This window comes from Cervus elaphus, chromosome 7 (genome assembly GCF_910594005.1).
Source record: "Cervus elaphus chromosome 7, mCerEla1.1, whole genome shotgun sequence".
NCBI lineage: Eukaryota > Metazoa > Chordata > Mammalia > Artiodactyla > Cervidae > Cervus > Cervus elaphus.
Genome location: NC_057821.1, coordinates 6,213,893 through 6,238,971, shown reverse-complemented (window position 1 = coordinate 6,238,971; position 25,079 = coordinate 6,213,893).

Genomic DNA, 25,079 nt, shown 5'->3' with positions numbered 1-25,079 from the left:
TGCTGGTTCTTCTGGTGAAGAGCAGTATGTGTTTAGGGACCTGGGTCTGAAAGCTCCAGCCAGCGACCAGTCATAAAGTAAAAAGTTTTCCATGATGCAACTAACAGCAATGTAGGTGGACCGGTGAGACTAGGAGTGGCTTCACACCACACACTCAGGAGGAATGTGAGAGAGCCCCTCCCATCCACCCTCAATACACCCTGAGGAAAGGAGGGAGAGGTGGATGATTACTTATTCTAATTTACTGTGAGCAAAATTCACTTTTCTGTCTCTCTGCCTCCTACTTACTGTTACAAATGACCCTACCTGACTCCTACACTAGCTATATTGGTAGGTCATATGTACTTCTGAAAGAGGATATTCACTCGGGGTATTAAAGAATATGTATAACAGATTCTGCTCTGTGTAAGTGTGGCAATAAATAGCCTCGAATTTACTGTTATAGAAATAAAGTTGCTACTTCAGAATTCATATTTCTTCAGAAATATTTTTAGTTAATTAAAGAGCTGGTGGAATTACTTTACTTCCATTCAGGGAAAGTTGGCGCCTACATCATTGTATTTACCAGTTCGTATTAATATTATTCAGACAGAAGAAGAAAGTTGGCACTCAACTATGTCTTTAACTAGAAATTCATTTTGTGTGCTGAAAATTTATTATACTATTCAAAAGTGCTAACAAAAAATGTCTACACCAAGCTAAGTAGAAGAGAATAGAGAAAATTGGACTCAAGTTTTTTTTTTTTTTTAAATCATGATACCGTCTTCTGTTTAATGCATTTTTTAACCAGTGACTCAGACTCTGGAGGGTAGGGGGAGGCTATCTTTGAAATACTCTCCCATCCTTGGCTTGTCTCCAGTATTTTGTCTGAATCTATAGAAGGACCGAGGGGCTTGAGTCATCTCAGTATGGTAGAGAAGCAACCCCCGTGACCACTTAGGACCTTCTGAATGTCTTCTGGATTCTCTGCAGATTCACAAGTCAGATCTTGTCCCTGGACAGTGATTACTTGGATACAGTTACACTGCAATATCCAGAAGGAACTGTTTCTGGAACTAAGTAATGATTAAGGGAGAGGAACTGGGATGAAGTGACCAAATGTAATATTGTCCCTTCCTAGAAACAAAGACAGGACATCCATAGGAACAGAGGTTTGGCTGCATGTTCTGTGTGATAGTTGGGGAACATGGATCCTCTGCTGATGACTTCTAGTTCCTTCAGTTCAGTTCAGTTCAGTCACTCAGTCATATCCAACTCTTTGCAACCCCATGGACTGCAGCAAGCCAGGTTTCTATGTCCACCACCAACTCCTGGAGCTTGCTCAGACTCATGTCCCTTGAGTCAGTGGTGCCACCCAACCATCTCATCCTCTGTCGTCCCCTTTTCCTCCTGCCTTCAATCTTTCCCAGCATCAGGGTCTTTTCCAATGAGTCAGTCCTTCACATTAGGTGGCCAAATTTTGGAGCTTAAGCTTCAGCATCAGTCCCTCTAATGAATTTTCAGGACTGATTTCCTTTAGGATGGACTGGTTGGATCTCCTTGCAGTCTAAGGTATTCTCAAGAGTCTTCTCCAACACCACAGTTCAAAAGCATCAGTTCTTCAGTTCTCAGCTTTTTTATGGTCCAACTCTTACATCCATACATGACTACTGGAAAAACCATAGCACTGACTAGATAGATCTTTGTTGGTAAAGTAATGTCTCTACTTTTTATTATGCTGTCTAGGTTGGTCATATCTTTTCTTCCAAGGAGAAAGAGTCTTTTAATTTCATGACTGCAGTCACCTTTTGCAGTGACACTGGACAAGATGGTGGAGTAGAAGGACGTGAGTTCATCTTCTCCTGATAGAATTCCAAAATTTCAACTCACTGCTGAACAACCGTCAGTTGTTCATCAACAGGAGAATGTTGGATCCCACCAAAAAAGATATCCCATGTCCAAGGGCAAAAGAGAAGTCCCAACAGAATGGTAGGAGTGGCAAAATCATGTTGAGAATCAAGCCCCATACCCACCAGAGATGCTTGGAGGACTCAAACAAAGATTTGTGTATACCAGGATCCAGAGAATACACAGAGACTGAGCCAGACCTGCCTTTGAGTGTTTGAGTGTCTCCTGTGGAGGCATGGGTCAGCAGTGGCCTGCCCTGCGGACAGGAGCTCTGACTACAGCAGACTTGGGTCATGATGTGTGTGGCATAAGCCCTCTTGGAGGAGGTCACCATTAGCCCCACCATAGGGCCACCGAGCAGACAACCCACAAACTGCAGAACAATTATACTAAATAAATTGTCGCACTGTTAAGAAAGTTCTAGGACCCACAACAGATTTCCCATCCTGGGGATCTGGCAAAGGACTGAGAACCCCTGGGGAATTTGACTTTGGAGGCCAGTGGGATTTGATTACAAAACTTCCACAGGATTGGGGAAATAGACTCTTGGAGGGCACGAACAAAACCTTGTGTGCAGCCAGAGCCAGAAGAAAAGAGCAATGTCCTCACAAGAGACTGAGCCAGACTTTCCTGTGAGTGTCCAGGAGTCTCTGGTGGAGGTGTGGGTGGACAGTGGCCTGCTGTGGGGTCAGGGGCACTGAATACAACAGAGTGCCTCAAGTCCTTTTGCAGGAGGTGCCATCACCCCTACAGCTTGACCTCAGGCCAAACAACAGGGCAAGATCATAGTTCAGCCCATTAATAGAAAATTGGATTAAAAGTTTACTTTAATCTTTAATGGCCCTGCCCATCAGAAGAAGAAGCAGTTTCCCCCACAGTCAGTCTCTCCCATCAGGAAGCTTCCATAAACCTCTATCTTTATCCTTCAGAGAGCAGACAGAATGAAAACCACAATCACAGAAAACTAACCAAACTGATCACATGGACCACAGCCTAGTCTAATGAAGCTATGAACCATGCCATGTAGGGCTACTCAAGACAGACTGGTCATGGTGGAGAGGTCTGACAAAACGTGGTCCACTGGAGAAGGGAATGGCAAACCACCTCAGTATTCCTGCCTTGAGAACTCCATGAACTGTATGAAAAGGCAAAAAGATATGACACCGAAAGAACTCCCCAGGTTGGTAGGTGCCCAATATGCTACTGGAGAAGAGTGGAGAAATAACTCCAGAAAGAATGAAGAGATGGAGTCAAAGCAAAAACAATGCCCAGCTGTGGATGTGACTGGTGATGGAAATAAAATTCGATGCTGTAAAGAATACTGCATAGGAACCTGGAAGGTTAGGTCCATGAATCAAGGTAAATTGGAAGTGGAGATGGCAAGAGCTGAACATCAACATTTTAGGAATCAGTGAACTAAAAAGGACTAGAATGGGCTAATTTAAATCAAATGACCATTATATCTACTACCTTGGGCAAGAATCCATTAGGAGAAATGGAGTGGTCATTATAGTCAACAAAACAGTCTGAAATGCAGTATTGGGGTGCAATTTCAAAAATGACAAAATGATCTGTTTGTTTCCAAGGCAAACCATACAAATTCACAGTAATCCAAGTCTATGCCCCAACCACTAAAGCCAAAGAAGATGTTGAACAGTTCTATGATGACCTACAAGACCTTCTAGAAATAACACCTCCCAAAAATGTCCTTTTTGTTATAGGGTACTGGAATGCAAAAGTAGGAAGTCAAGAGATACCTGGAGTAATAGGCAAACTTGACCTTGGAGTACAAAATGAATGAGGGCAAAGGCTAACAGAGTTTTGCAAAGAGAATGCATTGGTCATAGCAAACACCCTCTTCCAACAAAATAAGAGATGAGTCTACACATGGACATCACCAGATGGTCAATACCTAAATCAGATTGATTATATTCCTTGCAGGCAAAGATGGAGAAGCTCTATACAGTCAGCAAAAAAAAGACTGGGAGTTGACTGTGGCTCAGATCATGAACTCCTTATTGTCAAATTCAGACTTAAATTGAAAAAGTAGGGAAAACTACTAGGTCATTTAGGTATGACCCAAATAAAATCCCTTATGTTACACGGTGGAAGTGACAAATAGATTCAAGGGATTAGATCTGATAGACAGAGTGCCTGAAGAACTATGCATGGAGGTTTGTGACATTCCACAGGAGGCAGTGATCAAGACCATCCCCAAGAAAAAGAAATGCAAAAAGGCAAAATGGTTGCCTGTGAAGGCCTTACAAATAGCTATGAAAAGAAGAGAAGTGAAAGGCAAAGGAGAAAAGGGAAGATATACCTATTTGAATGCAGAGTTCCAAAGAATAGCAAAGAGAGATAAGAAAGCCTTCCTCAGTGATCCATTCAAAGAAATAGAGGAAAACAATAGAATGGGAAAGAGTAAAGATCTCTTCAAGAAAATTAGAGATACCAAGGGAACATTTCATACAAAGATGGGCAGAATAAAGGACAGAAACAGTATGGACCTAACAGAAGCAGTAGATATTAAGAAGAGGTGGCAAGAATACACAGAAGAACTATATGAAAAAGATCTTAATGACCCAGATAACTATGATCATGTGATCACTCATCTAGTGTCAGACATATTAGAATGCGAAGTCAAGTGGGCCTTAGGAAGCATCACAATGAACAAAGCTAGTGGAGGTGATGGAATTCCAGTTGAGCTATTTCAAATCCTGAAAGATGATGCTCTGAAAGTGCTGCACTCAATATGCCAGCAAAACTCAGCAGTGACCACAGGACTGGAAAAGGTCAGTTTTCATTCCAATCTCAAACAAAGGCAGTGACAAAGAATGTTCAAAGTACCACACAATTGCACTCGTCTCACACACTAGCCAGAGAAGGAAATGGCAACCCACTCCAGCGTTCTTGCCTGGAGAATCCCAGGGATGGGAGAGCCTTGTAGGCTGCCGTCTATGGTGTTGCACAGAGTTGGACACGACTGAAGTGACTTAGCAGCAGCAGCAGGACACACTAGCAAAGTCATGCTGAAAATTCTCCAAGTGAGGCTTCAATAGAACCGGAACCGAGAATTTCCAGATGTTCAAGCTGGATTTAGAAAAGGCAGAGGAACCAGAGGTCAAATTGCCAACATCCATTAGATTCTTAAAAAAACAAGTTCCAGAAAAGCATCTACTTCTGCTTTATTGACTATGCCAAAGCCTTTGACTGTGTAGACCACAACAAACTGTTGAACATTCTTAAAGAGATGGGAATACCAGACCACCTGGCTTGCCTCCTGAGAAATCTGTATGCAGGTCAGGAAGCAACAGAGCAACATGCAGAGTACATCATGAGAAATGCTGGGCTGGAGGAAGCACAAGCTGGAATCAAGGTTGCTGGGAGAAATATCAATAACCTCAGATATGCAGATGGCACCACGTTTATGGCAGAAAGCAAGGAAAAACTAAAGAGCCTCTTGATGAAAGTGAAAGAGGAGAGTGAAAAAGCTGGCTTAAAAGTTAACATTTAAAAAAACAAAGATTATGGCATCCTGTCCCATCACTTCATGGCAAACAGATGGGGAAATAATGGAAACAAAGACAGACTCTATTTTGTGTGTGTAATAGGAACAAAATTTATAAACTGGTAGTTGGAAGGAAGAAGGGTATTAACAGTCTGTTGTTGTAGTTTTGTCACTAAGTCATGGCCCACTCTTTTGTGACGTCTTGGAATGTAGCCTGCCTGGCTCCTCTGTTCATGTGATTTCCCAGGCAAGAATACTGGAGTGGGTTGCCATTTCATTCTCCAGGGCATCTTCCCAACCTTGGGATTGAACCCACATATCCTGGGTTGGCAGGCAGAGGCTTTACCACTGAGTCCCCTTGGAACTATTATATGATTGCAGCAAAAAGGCCCTGTTGAGGTTAGTGGTCATTGATTTATTGGAAAACCAGTCAACACCACCGTATTTTTCTCCCATCACACTGAGTCTTGCTGCCAACAGTCTAGAATTGAATCCAATCAAGAGGTTTTTGTATAGAACAAATAAAATAAGAGGGTTAGGGGAGTTTAGGAGGTATTCTGGGAGGTTATCATCTTGATGGTCTTTTTGCTGGATAAGGAGGGAAATTTGGGCTGGAAGGAGAATGAAAAGTAAAGGACAGATGGAGAGAAAGTCCTCTAGGGAAGAAGGAGTGAGTTGGAAAGTTGAAAAGGGACATATGTTTGAAATTAGATCTAAATATGTACTGCAGTTATAATAATGTCTAAATACAACAATGGGTATTGGTAACTGTGGAAAATGGAGAAGAAAGAAGTGATAATTTGACTATGAATCTGAAGTTATTTTGTATCAAAACTACAAAATTACAATACAAAAACACTTTAAAGTGTTTGCAGCATATATAATAAAGGGCTAGTAAATTTATTAAATAAATGCATGTTTTAAATCAATAAAGAAAAGAAAAATATTTCAATAAAATTTGGCAAACACAGACTTAGGCAATTCTCAACGTTTAACATGAAAATTAATAATAAACATTTGAAGAATTATTTAAGCACATTAAGGTATCTGTCAAGTTGGCAAACATATTTGTAAATTATAACTCCTAATGTTGGCAGATTTATAGTAATAAAGTCATTCTCATATGATGCTGATGAAATGTTAAATCAGAACAACTTCCATGACTTTGGCAATCATTTTTATGAACCTCAAATACGTACATATCCTTTGACCCATTATTCCGTGTCTAGGAATTTGTTCTCAGACACAATGAAAAATTTGTTTCAGATTTTTTAAGGTATAATTGACACCTAACATTATATTTTTAGTTTTGGGTGTATCACGTCATGATTTGATATTTGTATATATTGTGACATAATTACCGTGAAAAGTCTAGTTAACATCCAACACCATACAGAGTTACCGAACTTTTCTTCTTTTGTGTGCCTGCGATAAAGACTTCTAAGATCAACTCTTTTAGAGATTTTTTAATATGCAATGCAGTATTGTTAACTATAGTCTCCAGGCTGTTCATTACTTACTCATGACATGTATTTTACAGCTGGAAATGTGTATCTGATTGCTTTTATTTTGTGTTTTAATGATGAAGCATTGAAATCATTTTAAATGTTGAAAACACCTTGCAAGACATGGTTATGTAAAGATCGATAGAATGAATTAGGAGGCCATCTTTGAGCATCAGCTTTAAATAAAGTTTAATAATAATAACCTTCATTAAAAAAGTACTAAGTAACAAAAGCAAGCTACAAAACTGTAAATACTCAGTCTGCTCCCCAAATGATTATTTATGCTTGTATGTGTGTTTGGGGTATTATGTATGCAAAAAATTATATGCATGAATCCTGGAAGGAAAGTCTTAGTAGTGCATATCTTTGGATGCCGGATGACTTAAAAATACTTTTCAACAGTATTTATGCTCCACCACATACAGGAACACTCAGCTCTAATTTATGAGAAGCAAGGATGACAAAGTTAGAACAAGGGTGTGTTGACATCATTTGGGTTTCTAGATCCAGCTACATAACTTCAGCTCCTCATTTGCCCTCCCTGCAACTGTATTAAATATACAAATATGTTACTCAAACTTTTGTTTTTATTTATTTCATTTGCTTTTGGCTTTTCTATGTAGATTAAGTGGAGTTTTTTTTATCATTTGAATCAAATTGGTAGAAAGAGATTAATATAATGGCTATTATGGAGCTATGAATTCTCAGTGCATAAACCTTTGTCCTAATTTCTTCCTATTTCTTTATTATATATTCCTAGAGGGAACTGAGTATATCAAAATCTTACTGTCTATTGTTGCAGTTAAAAGAACCATGACATCGTTATCCTGGAGACCAGCCAGCCATATAGGCAGACTTTGAAAGAGTGACCATATGTGGGTGTGTTTTACCATTTCAATGTTCAGGTCCTCAGTTTAGAAAGTCAAGAAACTGAATTTTTATTACTGAGTACAAGGTTCAGAAAGAACAATATCAACCTCAAGTAGGAATGCCAGTTGATGGAATCAGGACAACTACCTTCATGTCAAATGAAAGTTTCAAGGCATTTGATGAATTAAATTCATCAAATTTGAGGAGTCTAATTCTTCTACCTTCCTAGGCCATCACCTAAGCCTGAAGACATCTTTAATTCTCACAGCTGAGGACTACTCCTGGCATCTAGTAAGGTGAGACCAGGAATGCAGCTAAGCATCCTACATTGCATAAGATACACCCCCCTATTCCTGCCTATGATTCAGCCCCAAAATGCAAAAAGCCAAGATTTTACTTTTTTTTCCATTTATTTTTATTAGTTGGAGGCTAATTACTTTACAATATTGTAGTGGTTTTTGCCATACATTGACATGAATCAGCCATGGATTTACATGTATTCCCCATCCCGATCCCCCCTCCTGCCTCCCTCCCCATCCCATCCCTCTGGGTCCTCCCATTGCACCAGCCCTGAGCACTTGTCTCATGCATCAAACCTGGACTGGCAATCTGCTTCGCAATTGATAGTATACATGTTTCAATGCTATTCTCTCAGAACATCCCACCCTCACCTTCTCCCACAGAGTCCAAAAGTCTGTTCTGTACATCTGTGTCTTTTTCTGTTTTGCATATAGGGTTATCATTACCATCTTTTAAAATTCCATACATATGTGTTAGTATACTGTATTGGTCTTTATCTTTCTGAAAGCCAAGATTTTAAAACTCTGCAATAGAGGCAAACATTAGCCCACTGATGCCAGCAATTCATCCCAACTGACCCCCTGTCTTCTTTCAGAGGAAGTACTGCAGGTACATTAATACATTTTTTTTTTTTTACCTTTATGCTCCCCATTTCTATCCTCCGTGCTGATCATTTATCAACTCTTCATTCAGAAGCCTCCAACCAGGCTACAAACATAGCTCATTAAATTTTAGCTTTCTGGTCCCAAACATATTCCATTCCTGTATCCCTAAGATTGTAATCAAGTCAACTTAACTGGAGTTTTAAGATGTGGTCACTGTGCTTTACTTATGTAGAAAAGCTGAATCATGTGATATATATATATATGTATATATATATATTTTACCTTTTGTAGAAACTGTCAAATTGATTGTATCAGTTACTTTCCTTCTGACAGAGTTTTCTTCCTTAACTGAACCAATATTTGGCATTTTCAGACTTTAAATGTGTGTCAATCTGTATATAAAATACTACTGCATTACCATTTAATAAGCATTTTTCTGAATTCTAGGGCAATTGAGAATTTTGTCAATAGTTTATTAACCATTCTGGCTATAATATTCTACACTCACTTCTCTATTAGCTTCCTTTTTTTTTTTTTTTTTTTTGCTGTTTCTTATTGATGTACAGACATCTTTATATTTCCTGGAATCTAATTCTTTTTTCTGTTTTATATATTGTAATACCATTCAATAACACTTCTTTATGAGAGCAGAACTCATGATTGAAAAAACATTTCAGATCATTTTTAGTCTAAGAAAATGTACCTGAGTGTGGTCTGCAAAAAAATGCTTCTTCCTAATAGTTTAGTTTGGGTTTCGCTAGTGTACAAAAAAGATCTTCACAACCCAGATAATAATGATGGTGTGGTCACCCACCTAGAGCCAGACATCCTGGAATGTGAAGTCAGGTGAGCCTTAGAAAACATCACTACAAACAAAGCCAGTGGAGGAGATGAAATTCCAGTTGAGCTATTTCAAGTCCTGAAAGATGATGCTGTGAAAGTGCTGCACTCAATATGCCAGCAAATTGGGAAAGCTCAGCAGTGACCACAGGACTGGAAAAGGTCAGTTTTCATTCCAATCCCAAAGAAAAGCAATCCCAAAGAATGCTCAAACTACTGCACAATTGCACTCATCTCACACGCTAGTAAAGTAATGCTCAAAATTCTCCAAGCCAGGCTTCAGCAATACGTGAACCGTGAACTTCCAGATGTTCAAGCTGATTTTAGAAAAGTCAGAGGAACCAGAGATCCAATTGCCAACATCCACTGGATCATCGAAAAAGCAAGAGAGTGCCAGAAAAAAAACATCTATTTCTACTTTATTGACTATGCATAAGCCTTTGACTGTGTGGATCACAAGAAACTGTGGAAAATTCTGAAAGAGAAGGGAATACCAGAACACCTGACCTGCCTCTTGAGAAACCTGTATGCAGGTCAGGAAGCAACAGTTAGAACTGGACATTAAACAACAGACTGGTTCCAAATAGGAGAAGGAGTACGTCAAGGCTGTATATTGTCACCCTGCTTATTCAACTTCTATGCAGAGTACATCATGAGAAACGCTGGGCTGGATGAGGCACAAGCTGGAATCAAGATTGCTGGGAGAAATATCAATAACCTCAGATATGCAGATGACACCACCCTTATGGCAGAAAGTGAAGAGGAACTAAGAAGCCTCTTGATGAAAGTGAAAGAGGAGAGTGAAAAAGTTGGCTTAAAGCTCAACATTCAGAAAACTAAGATCATGGCATCTGGGCCCATCATTTCATGGGAAATAGATGGGGAAACAGTGGAAGCAGTGTCAGACTTTTACTTTTTTGGGCTCCAAAATCACCGCAGATGGTGATTGCAGCCATGAAATTAAAAGATGCTTACTCCTTGGAAGGAAAGTTATGACCAACCTAGATAGCATATTAAAAAGCAGAGACATTACTTTGCCAGCAGATGGTGATTGCAGCCATGAAATTAAAAGATGCTTACTCCTTGGAAGGAAAGTTATGACCAACCTAGATAGCATATTAAAAAGCAGAGACATTACTTTGCCAACAAAGGTCCGTCTAGTCAAGGCTATGGTTTTTCCAGTGGTCATGTATGGATGTGAGAGTTGGACTGTGAAGAAAGCTGAGCACCAAAAAATTGATGCTTTTGAACTGTGGTGTTGGAAAAGACTCTTGAGAGTCCCTTGGACTGCAAGGAGATACAACCAGATCCAACTGATCCTAAAGGAGATGAGTCCTGGGTGTTCACTGGAAGGACTGATGTTGAAGCTGAAACTCCAGTACTTTGGCCACCTCATGTGAAGAGTTGACTCATTGGAAAGACCCTGATGCTGGGAAAGATTGGGGGCAGGAGGAGAAGGGGGCGACAGAGGATGAGATGGCTGGATGGCATCACCGACTCGATGGAGCTGAGTTTGAGTAAACTCCGGGAGTCGGTGATGGACAGGGAAGCCTGGCGTAATGCGATTCATGGGGTCGCAAATAGTTGGCCACGACTGTGCATCTGTACTTAACTGAACTGAGTGACTCAGTGGTGAAGAATCTTCCTACCAACACAAGAGACATGGCTTTGATCCCTAGGTTAGGAAGAACCCTGGAGAAAGAAATAGCAGCACACTCCAGTATGCTTGCCTGGGACAAAGGAGCCTAGCAGGCTACAGTCCAAGGAGTCACAAAAGAGTTGGACAAAGCATAGTGAAAAAAGAACAACAAACAGTCTAGTTTATTAATTTCATAAAAGCAAAGATAATCATCAAAGGTCTTCTGTTTCAATATCTTTTCACTTTTGATAAATATTTTCAAAAAATACCATTTTTTAGTTTCATATATGTTTATGTCAAGGTACCTTTATCTTTTCTTTATTTTACATTTGAATTTGCTTCAAAACACAGGTATTCTGTAATAAGTTCATCAATTATTACTTATATTTATCGCCATTTAGGATAGTCATACACGTTTCACCTAATGACTTGGAAGTAGACGGTGATGTTATTTGCTGGTGTTTATCTTTGCTATGGGAAAACTACAACAGAGATTTGTTTTATTTTATACAGAGATGAGTAGCGTGTCTCTCATTTACTTTTTCAGCAAATATTTATTGCATTTCCATTGGCGAAGAGTGGTGTTCTTAAGTACAGGGTATACACTAGGACCCAAAATGCATTTAATTCCTGCCCTTCTGGAGCTGACTTGGTGGAGAGAGAAGCAAAGAATAAAGATGATAAATATGTAAAACGTTAGCTAGTGCCTAGGACAAAAGTTGAAGTCCCAAAGTGAATGTCAGTGTGGGAGATGACAGAGGAGAGTATGATTTTCAATAGAATCACCCAAAAAGCCTCATTGAAATGATATTCATGGAAAGACTGAAGGTTTTGGATATTTGGAATAAGAGCATCTCTATGGAAGAAAAAGCAGAATGAGAACAAAAGGGCTGAAGTTTGATGTGTAGGCAGGACACCTGGATGGCTGGAAGGGAGGGAACCAGGGGGAGAGAGGGACGGGAGGAGCCAGGTGAAGATGCCTCCTCTTGTTCTCCATTAAAGAAGGGAGTCTGTAATAGAGAGTGACCACATCTGACTTCCATTTTAAAAGGGTAACTCCAGCTCCTGTCTCAAGAAATTTGGCCATGAGACAATGGCGTATATAAGAGGAACAGTTAAGAATGGAGGTGTCTACACTTGCCTCCCCCTTCAGTTCTTCTTAAACCCACTCTAAACAAATATTTGCCCTAATCCTTTGTCCATTAGGCTTCTCTAAATATTCTGGTAAAGAATCTGTATGTAATGCAGAAGACCCGGGTTCAATTCCTGGGTCAGACAAATCCACTGAAAGGATAGGCTACCCACTCCAGTATTCTTGGGCTTCCCTTGTGGCTCAGCTGGTAAAGAATCCGCCCACAATGCGGGAGACCTGGGTTTGATTCCTAGGTTGGGGACATCCACTGGAGAAGGGAAAGGCTACCCACTCCAGTATTCTGGCCTGGAGAATTCCATGGACTCTATAGTCTCTGGGGTCACAAAGAGTTGGACATGACTTTCTTTTTGTTCACTAAGGGTAACGATAACTTCCACAGTAAATTCAGTGCTCAGTTATAGGTCTTCATCTTAATTGACTTCTCAGTACCTTAAATACGAAGCAGGATCCTGTGGGGCTCCTGTTCACAAAAGTCTTCCTGTGTCCCCTACTTCTTGATTACAGAAAGTAAGCTTCATTCAGCCTCCTTGACCTTCCCTGAGTTCCAACAAGCAAGTTCAAGCAGCTGTAATCAGGAAAGGGAGGGGATGCTAAAACAAAGGAGGAGTAGGCAAAAAACAGTAGTGCAGCCTGGGGGCAGGGTCCTGATTCCCCCTCAAAGGACACACACAGCAGTATCTTTAAGCTGGTCTGCAGATGCTGAAACCCTCACCACGTGGGGAAAGCTAACTGTATGCTGTCCACAAGCACTTAGACCCCATATTGATTGGAACCAGGTTGATGATGCTAACTCCCAAATACCTCAACACCAACCAATCAGAAAAGCATCCATGAGCTGGTCATGCCCTCTTTGAATTCTTATTATACGTTTCCTCACTATCCACTCCAGGGTGGGACACAGCTTTGAGGGCCTTAGCCTGTTGTGGTCCGCTTTGCTTGGCAAAGCAATAAAGTTTTTTTTAATTCACCCAAAACTCTGTCTGTAAGATTTAACTCGGTGCCAGGGTACAGAAACCAGATTCAGCTTCAACTCTTTAATCTCATTTAATGCACTTTTTCACATGTCTTCCAGGATGTCACAATTTCTTCATTTACCTCCTGATTCACCTACTTACTCTTCCTTCTCAGCCCCATTCATTTTTCCTCCCCTCGTCCCCAGACACTGCATGTGCAAAATCGCAGGGCTCATTTGTCATCTTCTCTTCTTCATCTGCATCGACTCCCTGGATGATCTCAGCCAGTCTTCTGGCTATAAATACCACAGAAATGCTGACAGGTCCCGATTCCTATTTTTACTGAGAATGTTATTGAATTTAAACCTTATACACCTAATGATCTATGATGTTCCTCCTCAGACAAGCCCATTCTTCCAGTTGTTTAGGTTAAAAACTTCAAATCTGAAATTAGGGCCAGAAAGCCAAGCTACAGATATTAATGTGATAGTTATCACAAATAATTTTCAATGATTTTCCCTAAAAATTATGTCTTAATTTGTGTTTAACAGTCATGTAAAGGGTTCCTTCTGTTTTTAAATAGCACACTTCAGTACAAATGTAATTCTTATCTCCATCATAACTACAACCTGTTCCACCTGAGTATTTGTTCCTGAGTCTGCCCACGTGGATAGTCAAATTATTAGCTCAATTCAGTTTAAAATAAATCAACTTATAAAACAATTTAAACTTTTCTATGGGTACTGAGATTCAGTTGCACAGAAATGACAATAATTTTACCAAAGTAACTTTTCCAGAAGATTTCCTTTCCCACCCACATAAATATATAAAGAGGAAGCTTCTGGGCCAGTTCTTCCTACTGCAAAGTAGAAAGATGGCAGGTTTCCAATGTGTGTGAATAGTGTAAGTGGTAAGCCTAGATGATGTAGGGACAAAATCAACTCTTTAAGTCATCATATTTTTCATGGCCTACACATCTTTCTGGCATCCACACATCTTGATTTCATTTTAACCATTTTTTAAAGCCATTTACAAAATAAAATTGTAAAGCTTTTACAAAGAAATATTGAGAAAAATAAATCCAGATATAAACAGTACGTCTGTAGTATTGTTACAGAGGCTCCAATTATAATGAAAACAACGTTTTTAAGCTTTCTTGCATTATGAGCATAATGCTCCCAGTATTTCAGAAGCCAGGGGTATATTTATAATGGTCTTGGCCTCACTATGCCAAATCCTTAGCATGTAAACTGAAGCCAGAAAATCGAGGATCCAAATGACACCAAGTAGAATGCCAACACAAGTTTCTTTTCCATTCCCTAAAACATAAGAAGACTCAGAATTTAGGGAGGTGAGTCCAGCCAAAAATACGCTTACCTTTCAATCTTCAAATGTGTGAAATTAAAAAAAAGCATTTGGTCTCTATTTCTTGATTTAAATCTGCATTAAAAAAGCACAGTTGAAATTATTTGAAAATGATTATATGGCAAAGAGGAAGCTTTACAAGAAGAAATTAAGCCAAAAGAAGACTTCCCCTCTTTCCTGCAAGATACAATAGAGGAAGCTTCCTGGTTTCAAAAAAAAAGAAAAAGAAAAGAAATTGCAATTATATTAAAAGATGTAAAGATAAAAGTGCCAGAGCACAAAATACTGCAATTATTCCTGCCATCTGTAAATCTCAAGTGGTGACGGGACAAAATGGATGGATGATTGACAATAAACATTGAGGAACTGTGGTCTATTACTGAGTAAAATTAGCTCACTGAGAACCTTTCTTTCCACATAAATTGTAATGAGAGTATTGGTTTTCACACCTATGTGGTATTAGGCCGTTTCACAAGCTCAAACAGCCAAACTCTGGAAGTTGAGCTATTTTTTCTTTTGTTTTCCATTTCAACTATTGATTTAGTACCAAGCCACCACCACTGTCTGTTTATTATTACCCAGGTGAAAAGCTATGAAGCTTTGAGTATTTCCTTTATAAATATCTTTCTTCCTAATAATACTAAAAGTTTCCTTAGCCTGGATAGTTCCAAAGTATCTTCTAATCCCCAAATGTATTCTACTCTTTAATCTTGTGTCTATTGAAATTAATAAAGTTTCACCTGATGTGAAGAACTGACTCATTAGAAAAGACCCTGGTGATGGAAAAGTTTGAAGCAGAAGGAGAAGGGGACAACAGAGGATGAGATGGTTTGATGGCATCACTGACTCAAAGGACGTGAGTTTCAGCGGGCTCCAGGAGTTGGTGATGGACAAGGAAGCCTGGTGTGCTGCAGTCCATGGGGTTTCAAAGAGTCGGACACAACTGAGTGACTGAACTAAACTGAACATGCTTATTTATTTATTTGGCTGTGCTGGGTCCCAGTTGTGGCATCCAGGATCTTTAATCTTCACTGTGGCGTGAAGGATCTTTAGTTTTAATATGAGAACTCTTAGTTGCAGCATGTGGGATCTAGTCCCAGGACCCAGGCCTCCAGCATTGGGAGTGTGAAGTCTTAGCCACTAGACAGCCAAGGAAGTCCAGAAACAATAAATTGATAAACATTCTGTCTAGTGGACATTGGCTTTTTTAAAATTGCAATTCAGGGATGCATCAATGTACACCTCCTACTGTGGAGGCATAATAATCAAATCTAACACCCAGTCAGACTCAGAAATCCCTCCAGGTTTCCCACACCAAGAGGCAGGGGGGTGCTTATCCAAGCTTCCAGGCAAGTGAATGGACCTAACATGGTCTCCTTCAGAGCAAGTCACGCCTCAGGATCACCTGTGTCCTCCAGCACCCTCTCCTCATCACAGATTTCTCAGAGGTTTTTATGACTTAAAGGACAGCTTCTAAAGAGGGCAATGCTTAACAAGAAGACATAAATTAGGAGTTTGGGGCTGACAGATGCAGACTGCAGACTATATAAAATAGATCTATTTTATATAACAACCTATTATATATAATATATCATATAAATAATATAATATAATATATAAATATAATATGATATGATATAATTATATATAATATAATATTAATATATAATATGTATTATATAATAACCTATATATATATAAAACAATCTATTATATAGCACTGAGAACTATATTCAATATCATGTTATAACCTATAATGGAAAAGAATCTGAGAAATAACTGAATGACTTTGCTGTACTCCTGAAACTAACACAATGTTGTAAATTAACTATACTTCGATTTTAAAAATGCTTTAAAAAAAGAGAAGGGATGGGAATCACAGCCAAGGAATGCAGGTGTCCTTTAGAAGCTACAAATGGCCAACGTGGAAATCAGGACTGCAGTCCTGAAGCTGTAAGGACCTGACTTCTGTTAACATCCTGAATGATCAAGGAAACTGAATCTCCCTTCAGCTTCCCTGGTGGCTCAGGCGGTAAAGCGTCTGCCTGCAATGAGGGAGACCCGGGTTCGAACTCTGGGTCAGGAAGATCCCCTGGAGAAGGACATGGCAACCCACTCCAGTATTCTTGCCTGGAAAATTCCATGGATGGAGGAGCCTGGTGGGCTACAGTCCGTGGGGTCGCAGAGTCGGACACAACTGAGCGACTTCACTTTCAGTTCAGTCTCTCAGTCGTGTCCGACTCTTTGCGACCCCATGAACTGCAGCACGCCAGGCCTCCTTGTCCATCACCAACTCCTGGAGATTACTGAAACTCATGTCCATTGAGTTGGTAATGCCATTCAACCATCTCATCCTCTTCTCCTCCTGCCTTCAATCTTTCCCAGCATCAGGGACTTTTCAAAGGAGTCTGTTCTTTGCATCTAAGGCCTCTAAAAAGAAATGTAGCCTTGCCGACAACACCTTAATTTTAGCTTAGGGAGACCCTTGTTGAACTTGTAACCTATGGACCGGTAAGATAGTAAATTTGTGTTGTTTTAAGTCTCTAAAAATTAAGATGTACACTGTATTGGTGGTGTTTCCAATACACACATTGATTGTGACCTCGCAAAGTTGGTTGTTCCTTGTTGTTCAGTTGCAAAATCCTGTCTGATTCTTTGTGACCCCATGGACTGCAGCACACAGGCTTCCCTGTCCTTCACTGTTTCCCAGAGTTTGCTCCAACTCATGTCTATTAAGCCAGCCATGTCATCCAACAATCTCATCCTCTGTTGCCACCTTCTCCTCCTGCCCTCAATCTTTTCCAGCATCAGGGTTTTTTTTTTTTTTCTTTTCTTCCCAGTGAATCCTCTCTTCACAACAAGTGGCCAAAGTATTGGAGCTTCAGTTTCAACAACAGTCTTTCCAGTGAATATTCAGGGTTGATTTCCTCTAGGATTGCCTGGTTTGATCTCCTTGTTGATTTCATCTAGGATTGACTGGTTTTTTTCTCCTTGTTGTTCAAGGGACTTTCAATAGTCTTCTCCAGCAACACAATTCAAAAGCATCAATTCTTTGGCATGCAGCCTTCTTTATAGTCCAACTCTCACATCTGTACATGACTACTGGAAAAACCATTAGTTAGCTAATATTAGTCATTCAGTCATGTTCGTCTCTTTGCTACCCCATGGACTGTAACTGGCCAGGTTCCTCTGTCCATGGAATTTTCCAGACAAGAACACTGGAATGGGTTGCCATTTCCTTCTCCAGGGTATCTTCACAATCCAGGGATCGAACACTGGTCTCCCGCACTGCAGGCAGACCCTTTACCATCTAAGCTACCAGAGAAGCCTAGCTTTGACTATATGGACCTCTGTTGGCAAAGTGATGTTTTGGCTTTTTAATACACTGTCTATGTTTCTCATAGCTTTTCTTCCAAGGAGAAAAACTCTTTTAATTTCGTGGCTGCAGACACTCTCCATAGTGATTCTGGAGCCCAAGAAAATAAAATCTGCCACTGTTTCCATTTTTTCTTCATCTATTTGCTGTGAAGTGATGGAAGCAGATGCCAGCTTTTTCACTTTCCTCTTTCACCCTCACCAAGAGGTTCTTTAGTTCCTCTTCACTTTCTGCCATTGGAGTGGTATCATCTGCATATCTGAGATAGTTTATATTTCTCCCAGCAATCTTGATTCCAGCTTGTGAATCTTCCAGTTCGAAAATCCACAGGATGTTCTCTGAATATGAGTTAAATAAGCAGGGTGACAACATACAGCCATGATGTATTCCTTTCGCAATTGGGAGCCAGTCTATTGTTTCAGGTCTGATTCTGTTGCTTCTTGACCTGCATACAGATTTCTCAAGAGGCAAGTAAAGTGGTCCAACATTCCCATCTCTTTAAGAATTTTCCAGTTTGTTGTGATCCACACAGTCAAAGGCTTTGGCATAGTCAATAAAGCAGAAATATGCTTAATGTTGGCTATTTGATCTCTGGTTCCTCTGACTTTTCTAAATCCAACTTGTACATCTGGAAGTTCTTGGTTCACATACTGTTGAAATCTAGCTTGAAGGATTTTGAGCATTACCTTGGTGGTATCTGAAATGAGCACAAGTGTATGGTAGTTTGAACATTCTTTGGCACTGAAATGAAAACTGATCTTTTCCAGCCCTGTGGCCATTGCTGAGTTTTCCAAATTTGCTAGCCTATTGAGTATAGCACTTTAGTAGCATCATCTTTTAGGATTTGAAATAGCTCAGCTGGAATTCTATCACCTTCACTAGCTTTCTTCGCAGTGACGTTTCCTAAAACCCACTTGACTTCACACTCCAGGATGTCTGGCTCTAGGTGAGTGATCACACCATCGTGGTTATCTGGGTCATTAAGACCTTTTTTGGGACGGTTATTCTGTGTATTCTTGTTACCTCTCCTTAATACCTTCTGCTTCTGTTAGGTCCTTGCCATTTTTGTCCTTTATTGTGTCCACCTTTGCATGAAATGTTCCCTTGGTATCTGTGGTTATCTTGAAGAGACCTCTCGTCTTTCCCATTCTATTGTTTTCCTCTATTTGTTAGCACTGGTCACTTAAGAAGGCTTTCTTATCTCTCCTTGGTATGCTCTGGAACTCTGCATTCACTTGGGTATATCTTTCCCTTTCTCCTTTGTGTTTCACATCTCTTCTTTCTCAGCTATTTGTTAGGCCTCCTCAGACAACCACTAGGCCATGTTGCATTTTTTTTTTTTTGCTTAGGGATGATTTTGGTCACCAGAAGAACAGTACAAAAAAGATCTTCATGACTCAGATAATCACAATGGTGTGATCACTCACCTAGAGCCAGACATCCTGGAATGTGAAGTCAAGTGGGCCTTAGAAAGCATCACTATGAACAAAGCTAGTGGAGGTGATGGAATTCCAGTTGAGCTATTTCAAATCCTGAAATATAATGCTGTGAAAGTGCTGCACTCAATAGGCCAGCAAATTGGGAAAACTCAGCAGTGGCCACAGGACTGTTACAGGTCAGTTTTCATTCCAATCCCAAAGAAAGGCAATCCCAAAGAATGCTCAAACTACTGCACAATTGCACTCATCTCACACGCTAGTAAAGTAATGCTCACAATTCTCCAAGCCAGCCTTCAGCAATACATGAACCATGAACTTCCAGATGTTCAAGCTGGTTTTAGAAAAGGCAGAGGAACCAGAGATCAAATTGCCAACATCCACTGGATCATCGAAAAAGCAAGAGAGTTCCAGAAAAACATCTATTTCTGCTTTATTGATTATGCCAAAGCCTTTGACTATGTGGATCACAATAAACTGTGGAAAATTCTGAAAGAGATGGGAATACCAGACCACCTGACCTGCCTCTTGAGAAACCTGTATGCAGGTCAGGAAGCAACAGTTAGAACTGGACATGGAACAACAGACTGGTTCCAAATAGGAAAAGGAGTACGTCAAGGCTGTATATTGTCACCCTGCTTATTTAACTTATATGCAGAGTACATCATGAGAAACTCTGGGCTGGATGAAGCACAAGCTGGAATCAAGATTGCTGGGAGAAATATCAATAACCTCAGATATGCAGATGACACCACCTTTATGGCAGAAAGTGAAGAGGAACTAAAAAACCTCTTGATGAAAGTGAAAGAGGAGAGTGAAAAAGTTGGCTTAAAGCTTAATATTCAGAAAACTAAGATAATGGCATCTGGTCCCATCATTTCATGGGAAATAGATGGGGAGACAGTGGAAACAGTGTCAGACTTTATTTTGGGGGGCTTCAAAATCACTCCAGATGGTGATTGCAGCCATGAAATTAAAAGACGCTTACTCCTTGGAAGGAAAGTAATGACCAACCTACACAGCATATTAAAAAGCAGAGACATTACTTTGTCAACTAAGGTCCATCTTGTCAAGGCTATGGTTTTTCCAGTGGTCATGTATGGATGAGAGAGTTGGACTGTGAAGAAAGCTGAGTGCTAAAGAATTGATGCTTTTGAACTATGGTGTTGGAGAAGACTCTTGAGAGTCCCTTGGACTGCAAGGAGATCCAACCAGTCCATCCTAAAGGAGATGAGTCCTGGGTGTTCATTGGAAGGGCTGATGTTGAAGCTGAAACTCCAGTACTTTGGCCATCTGATGCAAAGAGTTCACTCGTTGGAAAAGACCCTGATGCTGGGAGGGATTGGGGGCAGAAGGAGAAGGGGACGACAGAGGATGAGATGGCTGGACGGCATCACCGACTCGATGGACATGAGTTTGGGTGGACTTCGGGAGTTCGTGATGGACAGGGAGGCCTGGCCTGCTGAAAGTCATGGGGTTGCAAAGAGTCGGACATGACTGAGCGACTGAACTGAACTGAACTGACTGAATGATTTCAAATCAGTCTTTTATCTAGCTCAGTGAAAGGAATTTGATGTAAAGATAATTAGGATCAATTATTAAACCCTGAAAGATTCACAGGACATGGAAATGCTGCTTTTTGCTGGATCATATTCATTCCTTATGGAAGCCCTTTTTTCCTAAAGTGGGAACATTTCAATTCTTCCCTTCTTTCATTTGGCTGTTATCTACTTCCCTTGCCTTGATAGAGTCCTTTCTCTACAGTTCCATCCTGATATTAATACTTATCCCTAATTCTAGTTTTTAAAATTATTTTTGCAGTTTCACAAATCTAAAAGACCTTGTGAAAATATATTAGAAGGCAATAGGAATCCTTATTCATAAAATGAGAAACTCACAGATTACTTATTTTAGAAGCAACCATATACACTCAACATTCTCATCTTTTCTTGTTACAGCTTGGCTTGGCTTATCCTAAGAAAATTCAGAATCGTCTTTCATATGACCTAGTATTTTCTCTTCACTTCAGCAGTATTACTCCTGATTACTAGGGGTTTGATCCATTAAATAATGTGTTTGTCTTCCCTATTGGCTCAGTTGGTAAATAACTTGCCTGCAGTCTAGGAAACCACCTGCAGGGCAGATGACCTGGGTTCAATCCCTGGGTCCAACAGATTCCCTGAAGAAGGAGATGGTAATGTCCTAATTAAGAAATGCTTAATCCCTGCAGTATTCTTCTTGGGGAAATCCCATGGACAGAGGAGTTCTTTTAAAACTTCACATTCTTTAAGTTTTTTTATAGTACGGATCCATGTAACTCCTTTCCATATAAATAAATAAAATCCAACATGGTGTTATTTTTTTAATTTGAAATATTCTCCATTTGTTTAAGAACAGGCACTCAGGTTAGATTTTTTTAAAGAAGAGAGGATAAAAAAAGAAAAGCAGAGCTAGTGTTATACTCTAGAAACTTTGAAATGATTACCTGAGTGAGACGGTAGTAAAAAACTCACAGAACAAGAGACAGATTTTTTTTCTTATTGTAAAAGCAATAATAGAAAAGAACTTTCTCCACACTTTTTGTTTTCAATTTTAAATGTTGTATTTACGTATCTTATGTAGAATTTATGAAGTTGTATCATAGAAAAGCCACTGACTACCACATTCAAAGGAGTTGAAAACATAACATGTAGATAACACATCTTCTTTTAGCAAGAAGAAGCTTTTTGGTTAAAAAAAAAAAAAGAGAGGGAAAAACTAACTTTTTCTAACTTTTTCCTTTTGTAAAGTGCCACCTTTCAAGGGCTCGTGGGAAATTTATATATAAGGCCACATTCATAAGCCCTTTCCACTGGCCCTTTCCAAATCTCCACAGTGTTGCCTTAATGTTAAGCCTCATAGAGCACCATTCTATTCAACAGCAATGATGGAGCCAAATTCATGCTCTTTATTTTGAAAATTCTGTATTTTTAAACAATTTGATCCATGTCTTCTACCCATGAAGTCAGTGAGGAGAAGTGTTTTCTTCCTTTATTTTTTCATTTATTTATATTAGTTGGAGGCTAATTACTTTACAATATTGTAGTGGTTTTTACCATACATTGATATGAATCAGCCATGGATTTAATGTGTTCCCCATCCTGAATCCACCTCCCACCTCCCTCCCCATCCCATCCCTCTGGGTCATCCCAGTGCACCAGCCCCGAGCACTTGTCTCATGCATCCAACCTGGACTGGTGATCTGCTTCACAATTGATAGTATACATGTTTCAATGCTATTCTCTCAGATCATCCCACCCTCGCCTTCTCCCACAGAGTCCAAAAGTCTGTTCTATACATCTGTGATTCTTTTTCTGTCTTGCATATAGGGTTATTGTTATCATCTTTCTAAATTCTATATATATGCGTTGGTATACTGTATTGGTGTTTTTCTTTCTGGCTTACCTCACTCATTTTCTTGAGGCCAGTAAAAAAATGTTGTAGAGGTAAGCAAGACAGACAGACAGACGGGGCCGGGGGTGGGTCACAGGAGATGTGAGGCAAATGGGAGAAAAGAGAGAGGAAGTGTTCCCAGTCACCACACCCACTTCAGCCTTGAGTGACGGAGGCATGTGCATCACTGGCATCCTTGGAGCTGAAACAGGAAGAAAGAGAGGCACCAAGATGGACTGGGCATGCGTGCGCTTTGTTTCCTAGAACCCTGTAGGTAGTTGTCAAGATCACTTCACAATTACACACACACACACACAAAATGATTAAAAGATTGTGAATTGACACACATGCTGATTTCTTAAGGATGACTTTAATCTCATGATTAAATGGCTTTGAAGCTACCTTTGAAGTAAAGGCTGAGTTATGTAACTTTTCTCATGGTTCGTGTCAGGTACAAGCGCACTTCTCTAAAAAGTGTTCAACTTAGACTCATGAGGGCACATAAGCCCCAGGGCAATTTTTAGTAGGTGGATTGGTTTGTAACTAGATCCTTTTTTTAAAATTAAAAACAGGATAGTATCTTTCAAATTTCCTGATACTTAATCAGGGAACTATGCTTATTTTTTCAGAAATGTAGGTTAATATTATTCAGGAGGAGGTCTGAATAAACTTCGTAGAATGAAATTTGGGGATAATAGTGGACTATACATCTGAATAGTACTTAACAAACTTCTGGAAGGAAATGCTGACAATTATATGAAAACGTTCTTTAAATTTGCCAGGAACCATTGCCAATACAGGCCTGATGACTTTTGGATCTGGAAGCCTGTGATATTAAAAACCTTTGAAAACAATAACGTCCTACTGTGTAGTACAGGGAACTATATCCAATATCCTGTGATAAATCACAATGGAAAAGAATATTAAAAAGTATGTATATACATATGTATATATGGCATTATTGACTCAATGGATGTGAGTTTGAGTAAACTCCATGAGATAGTAAAGGACAGGGAAGCCTGGTGTGCTGCAATCCGTGGGGTTACAAAGAATCGGACAGGACTGATACATATATATATATATAAACACATATATAAACAACAAATACATATATATATAAACAAATATAAATATGAACTGAGTCACTTGGCTGTACAGCAAAAATTTAACACACTGTAAATCAACATTATTTCAGTATATATTTTTAATTTAATAAAAATGCAAAATTCACCCCTGAAAAATTTTAAAGAAAATAAACACTTTGATTTTATCTACCTTTGGACCATATATGTAATTTAGACATTTTTTTTTTTAAATTTAGACATTTAAATTGTGAAAATGTTGAGTAAACTTTTTGTCTAGTGTCTGAGGACTCACTTGATTTTCATGAGTTTTTGCTTTGTCTTGTTTTTTTGGCATGATTTCCTCCACTTTGGAGGGATGCAGTATATAGGAAATTTGGGCATTAATAGAGCTAAGTAAAGAAAGAAAGGCTGGAATCAAGGTTAAATGTAACAATGTATAGAATATACAAAATGTCTCACAGAGTTTCCTGCTTATCATAGGCTCTCAATAAATGATAACAGTTTAAAACATTTAGTTGCTATCATGTTCCTATCTACGTTTTTACTAGTATAATCCTCACACTATGATGTACATGGGGAGATTGTTATCCTCTTTATACAGACAGGAAGCTAAAGTACAGGGAAGTTAGGCAACTTGCCCACAGAGAGACAGCTGGTAGATGGCAGAGGGGCTTGGATCCAGCCATCTGCTGGATGGATAAATACAGTACGTTCAAAGGGCAGGTCTGCCAACCGCAGAAACTGACCAGACCGTGGAGCCAGAAGGGCTGCAGAGGCAGGAAGGGAGCGACCAAGGGGAGGTGTCAGCTATCTGAAGGCGTTTTCTCTTAAAGACACTGGGGGCATCCCTGAAAGTTTTTGAATCAAGAAAGTACTTAAACAAACATGCCAGATTATTACTTGACTGTGGTGTGGAAAACCAGTAAGGGGCAGAGTGGATCTCAAGCAACCGGTGATGAGGCTCATATCGTTTAGCAGAAGAGATGTTTTCCAGGTCCAGGAAGCTGGTGTGGAGATAAAAGAGGTGCTCTGGGGAAGCATTTCATATTCTAAAAGCATTCATCCTCCTCTAACTAAAATTTCCATTCAAGAAAGTTCCACTACCTGCTGAGGTCACTCAAAGGA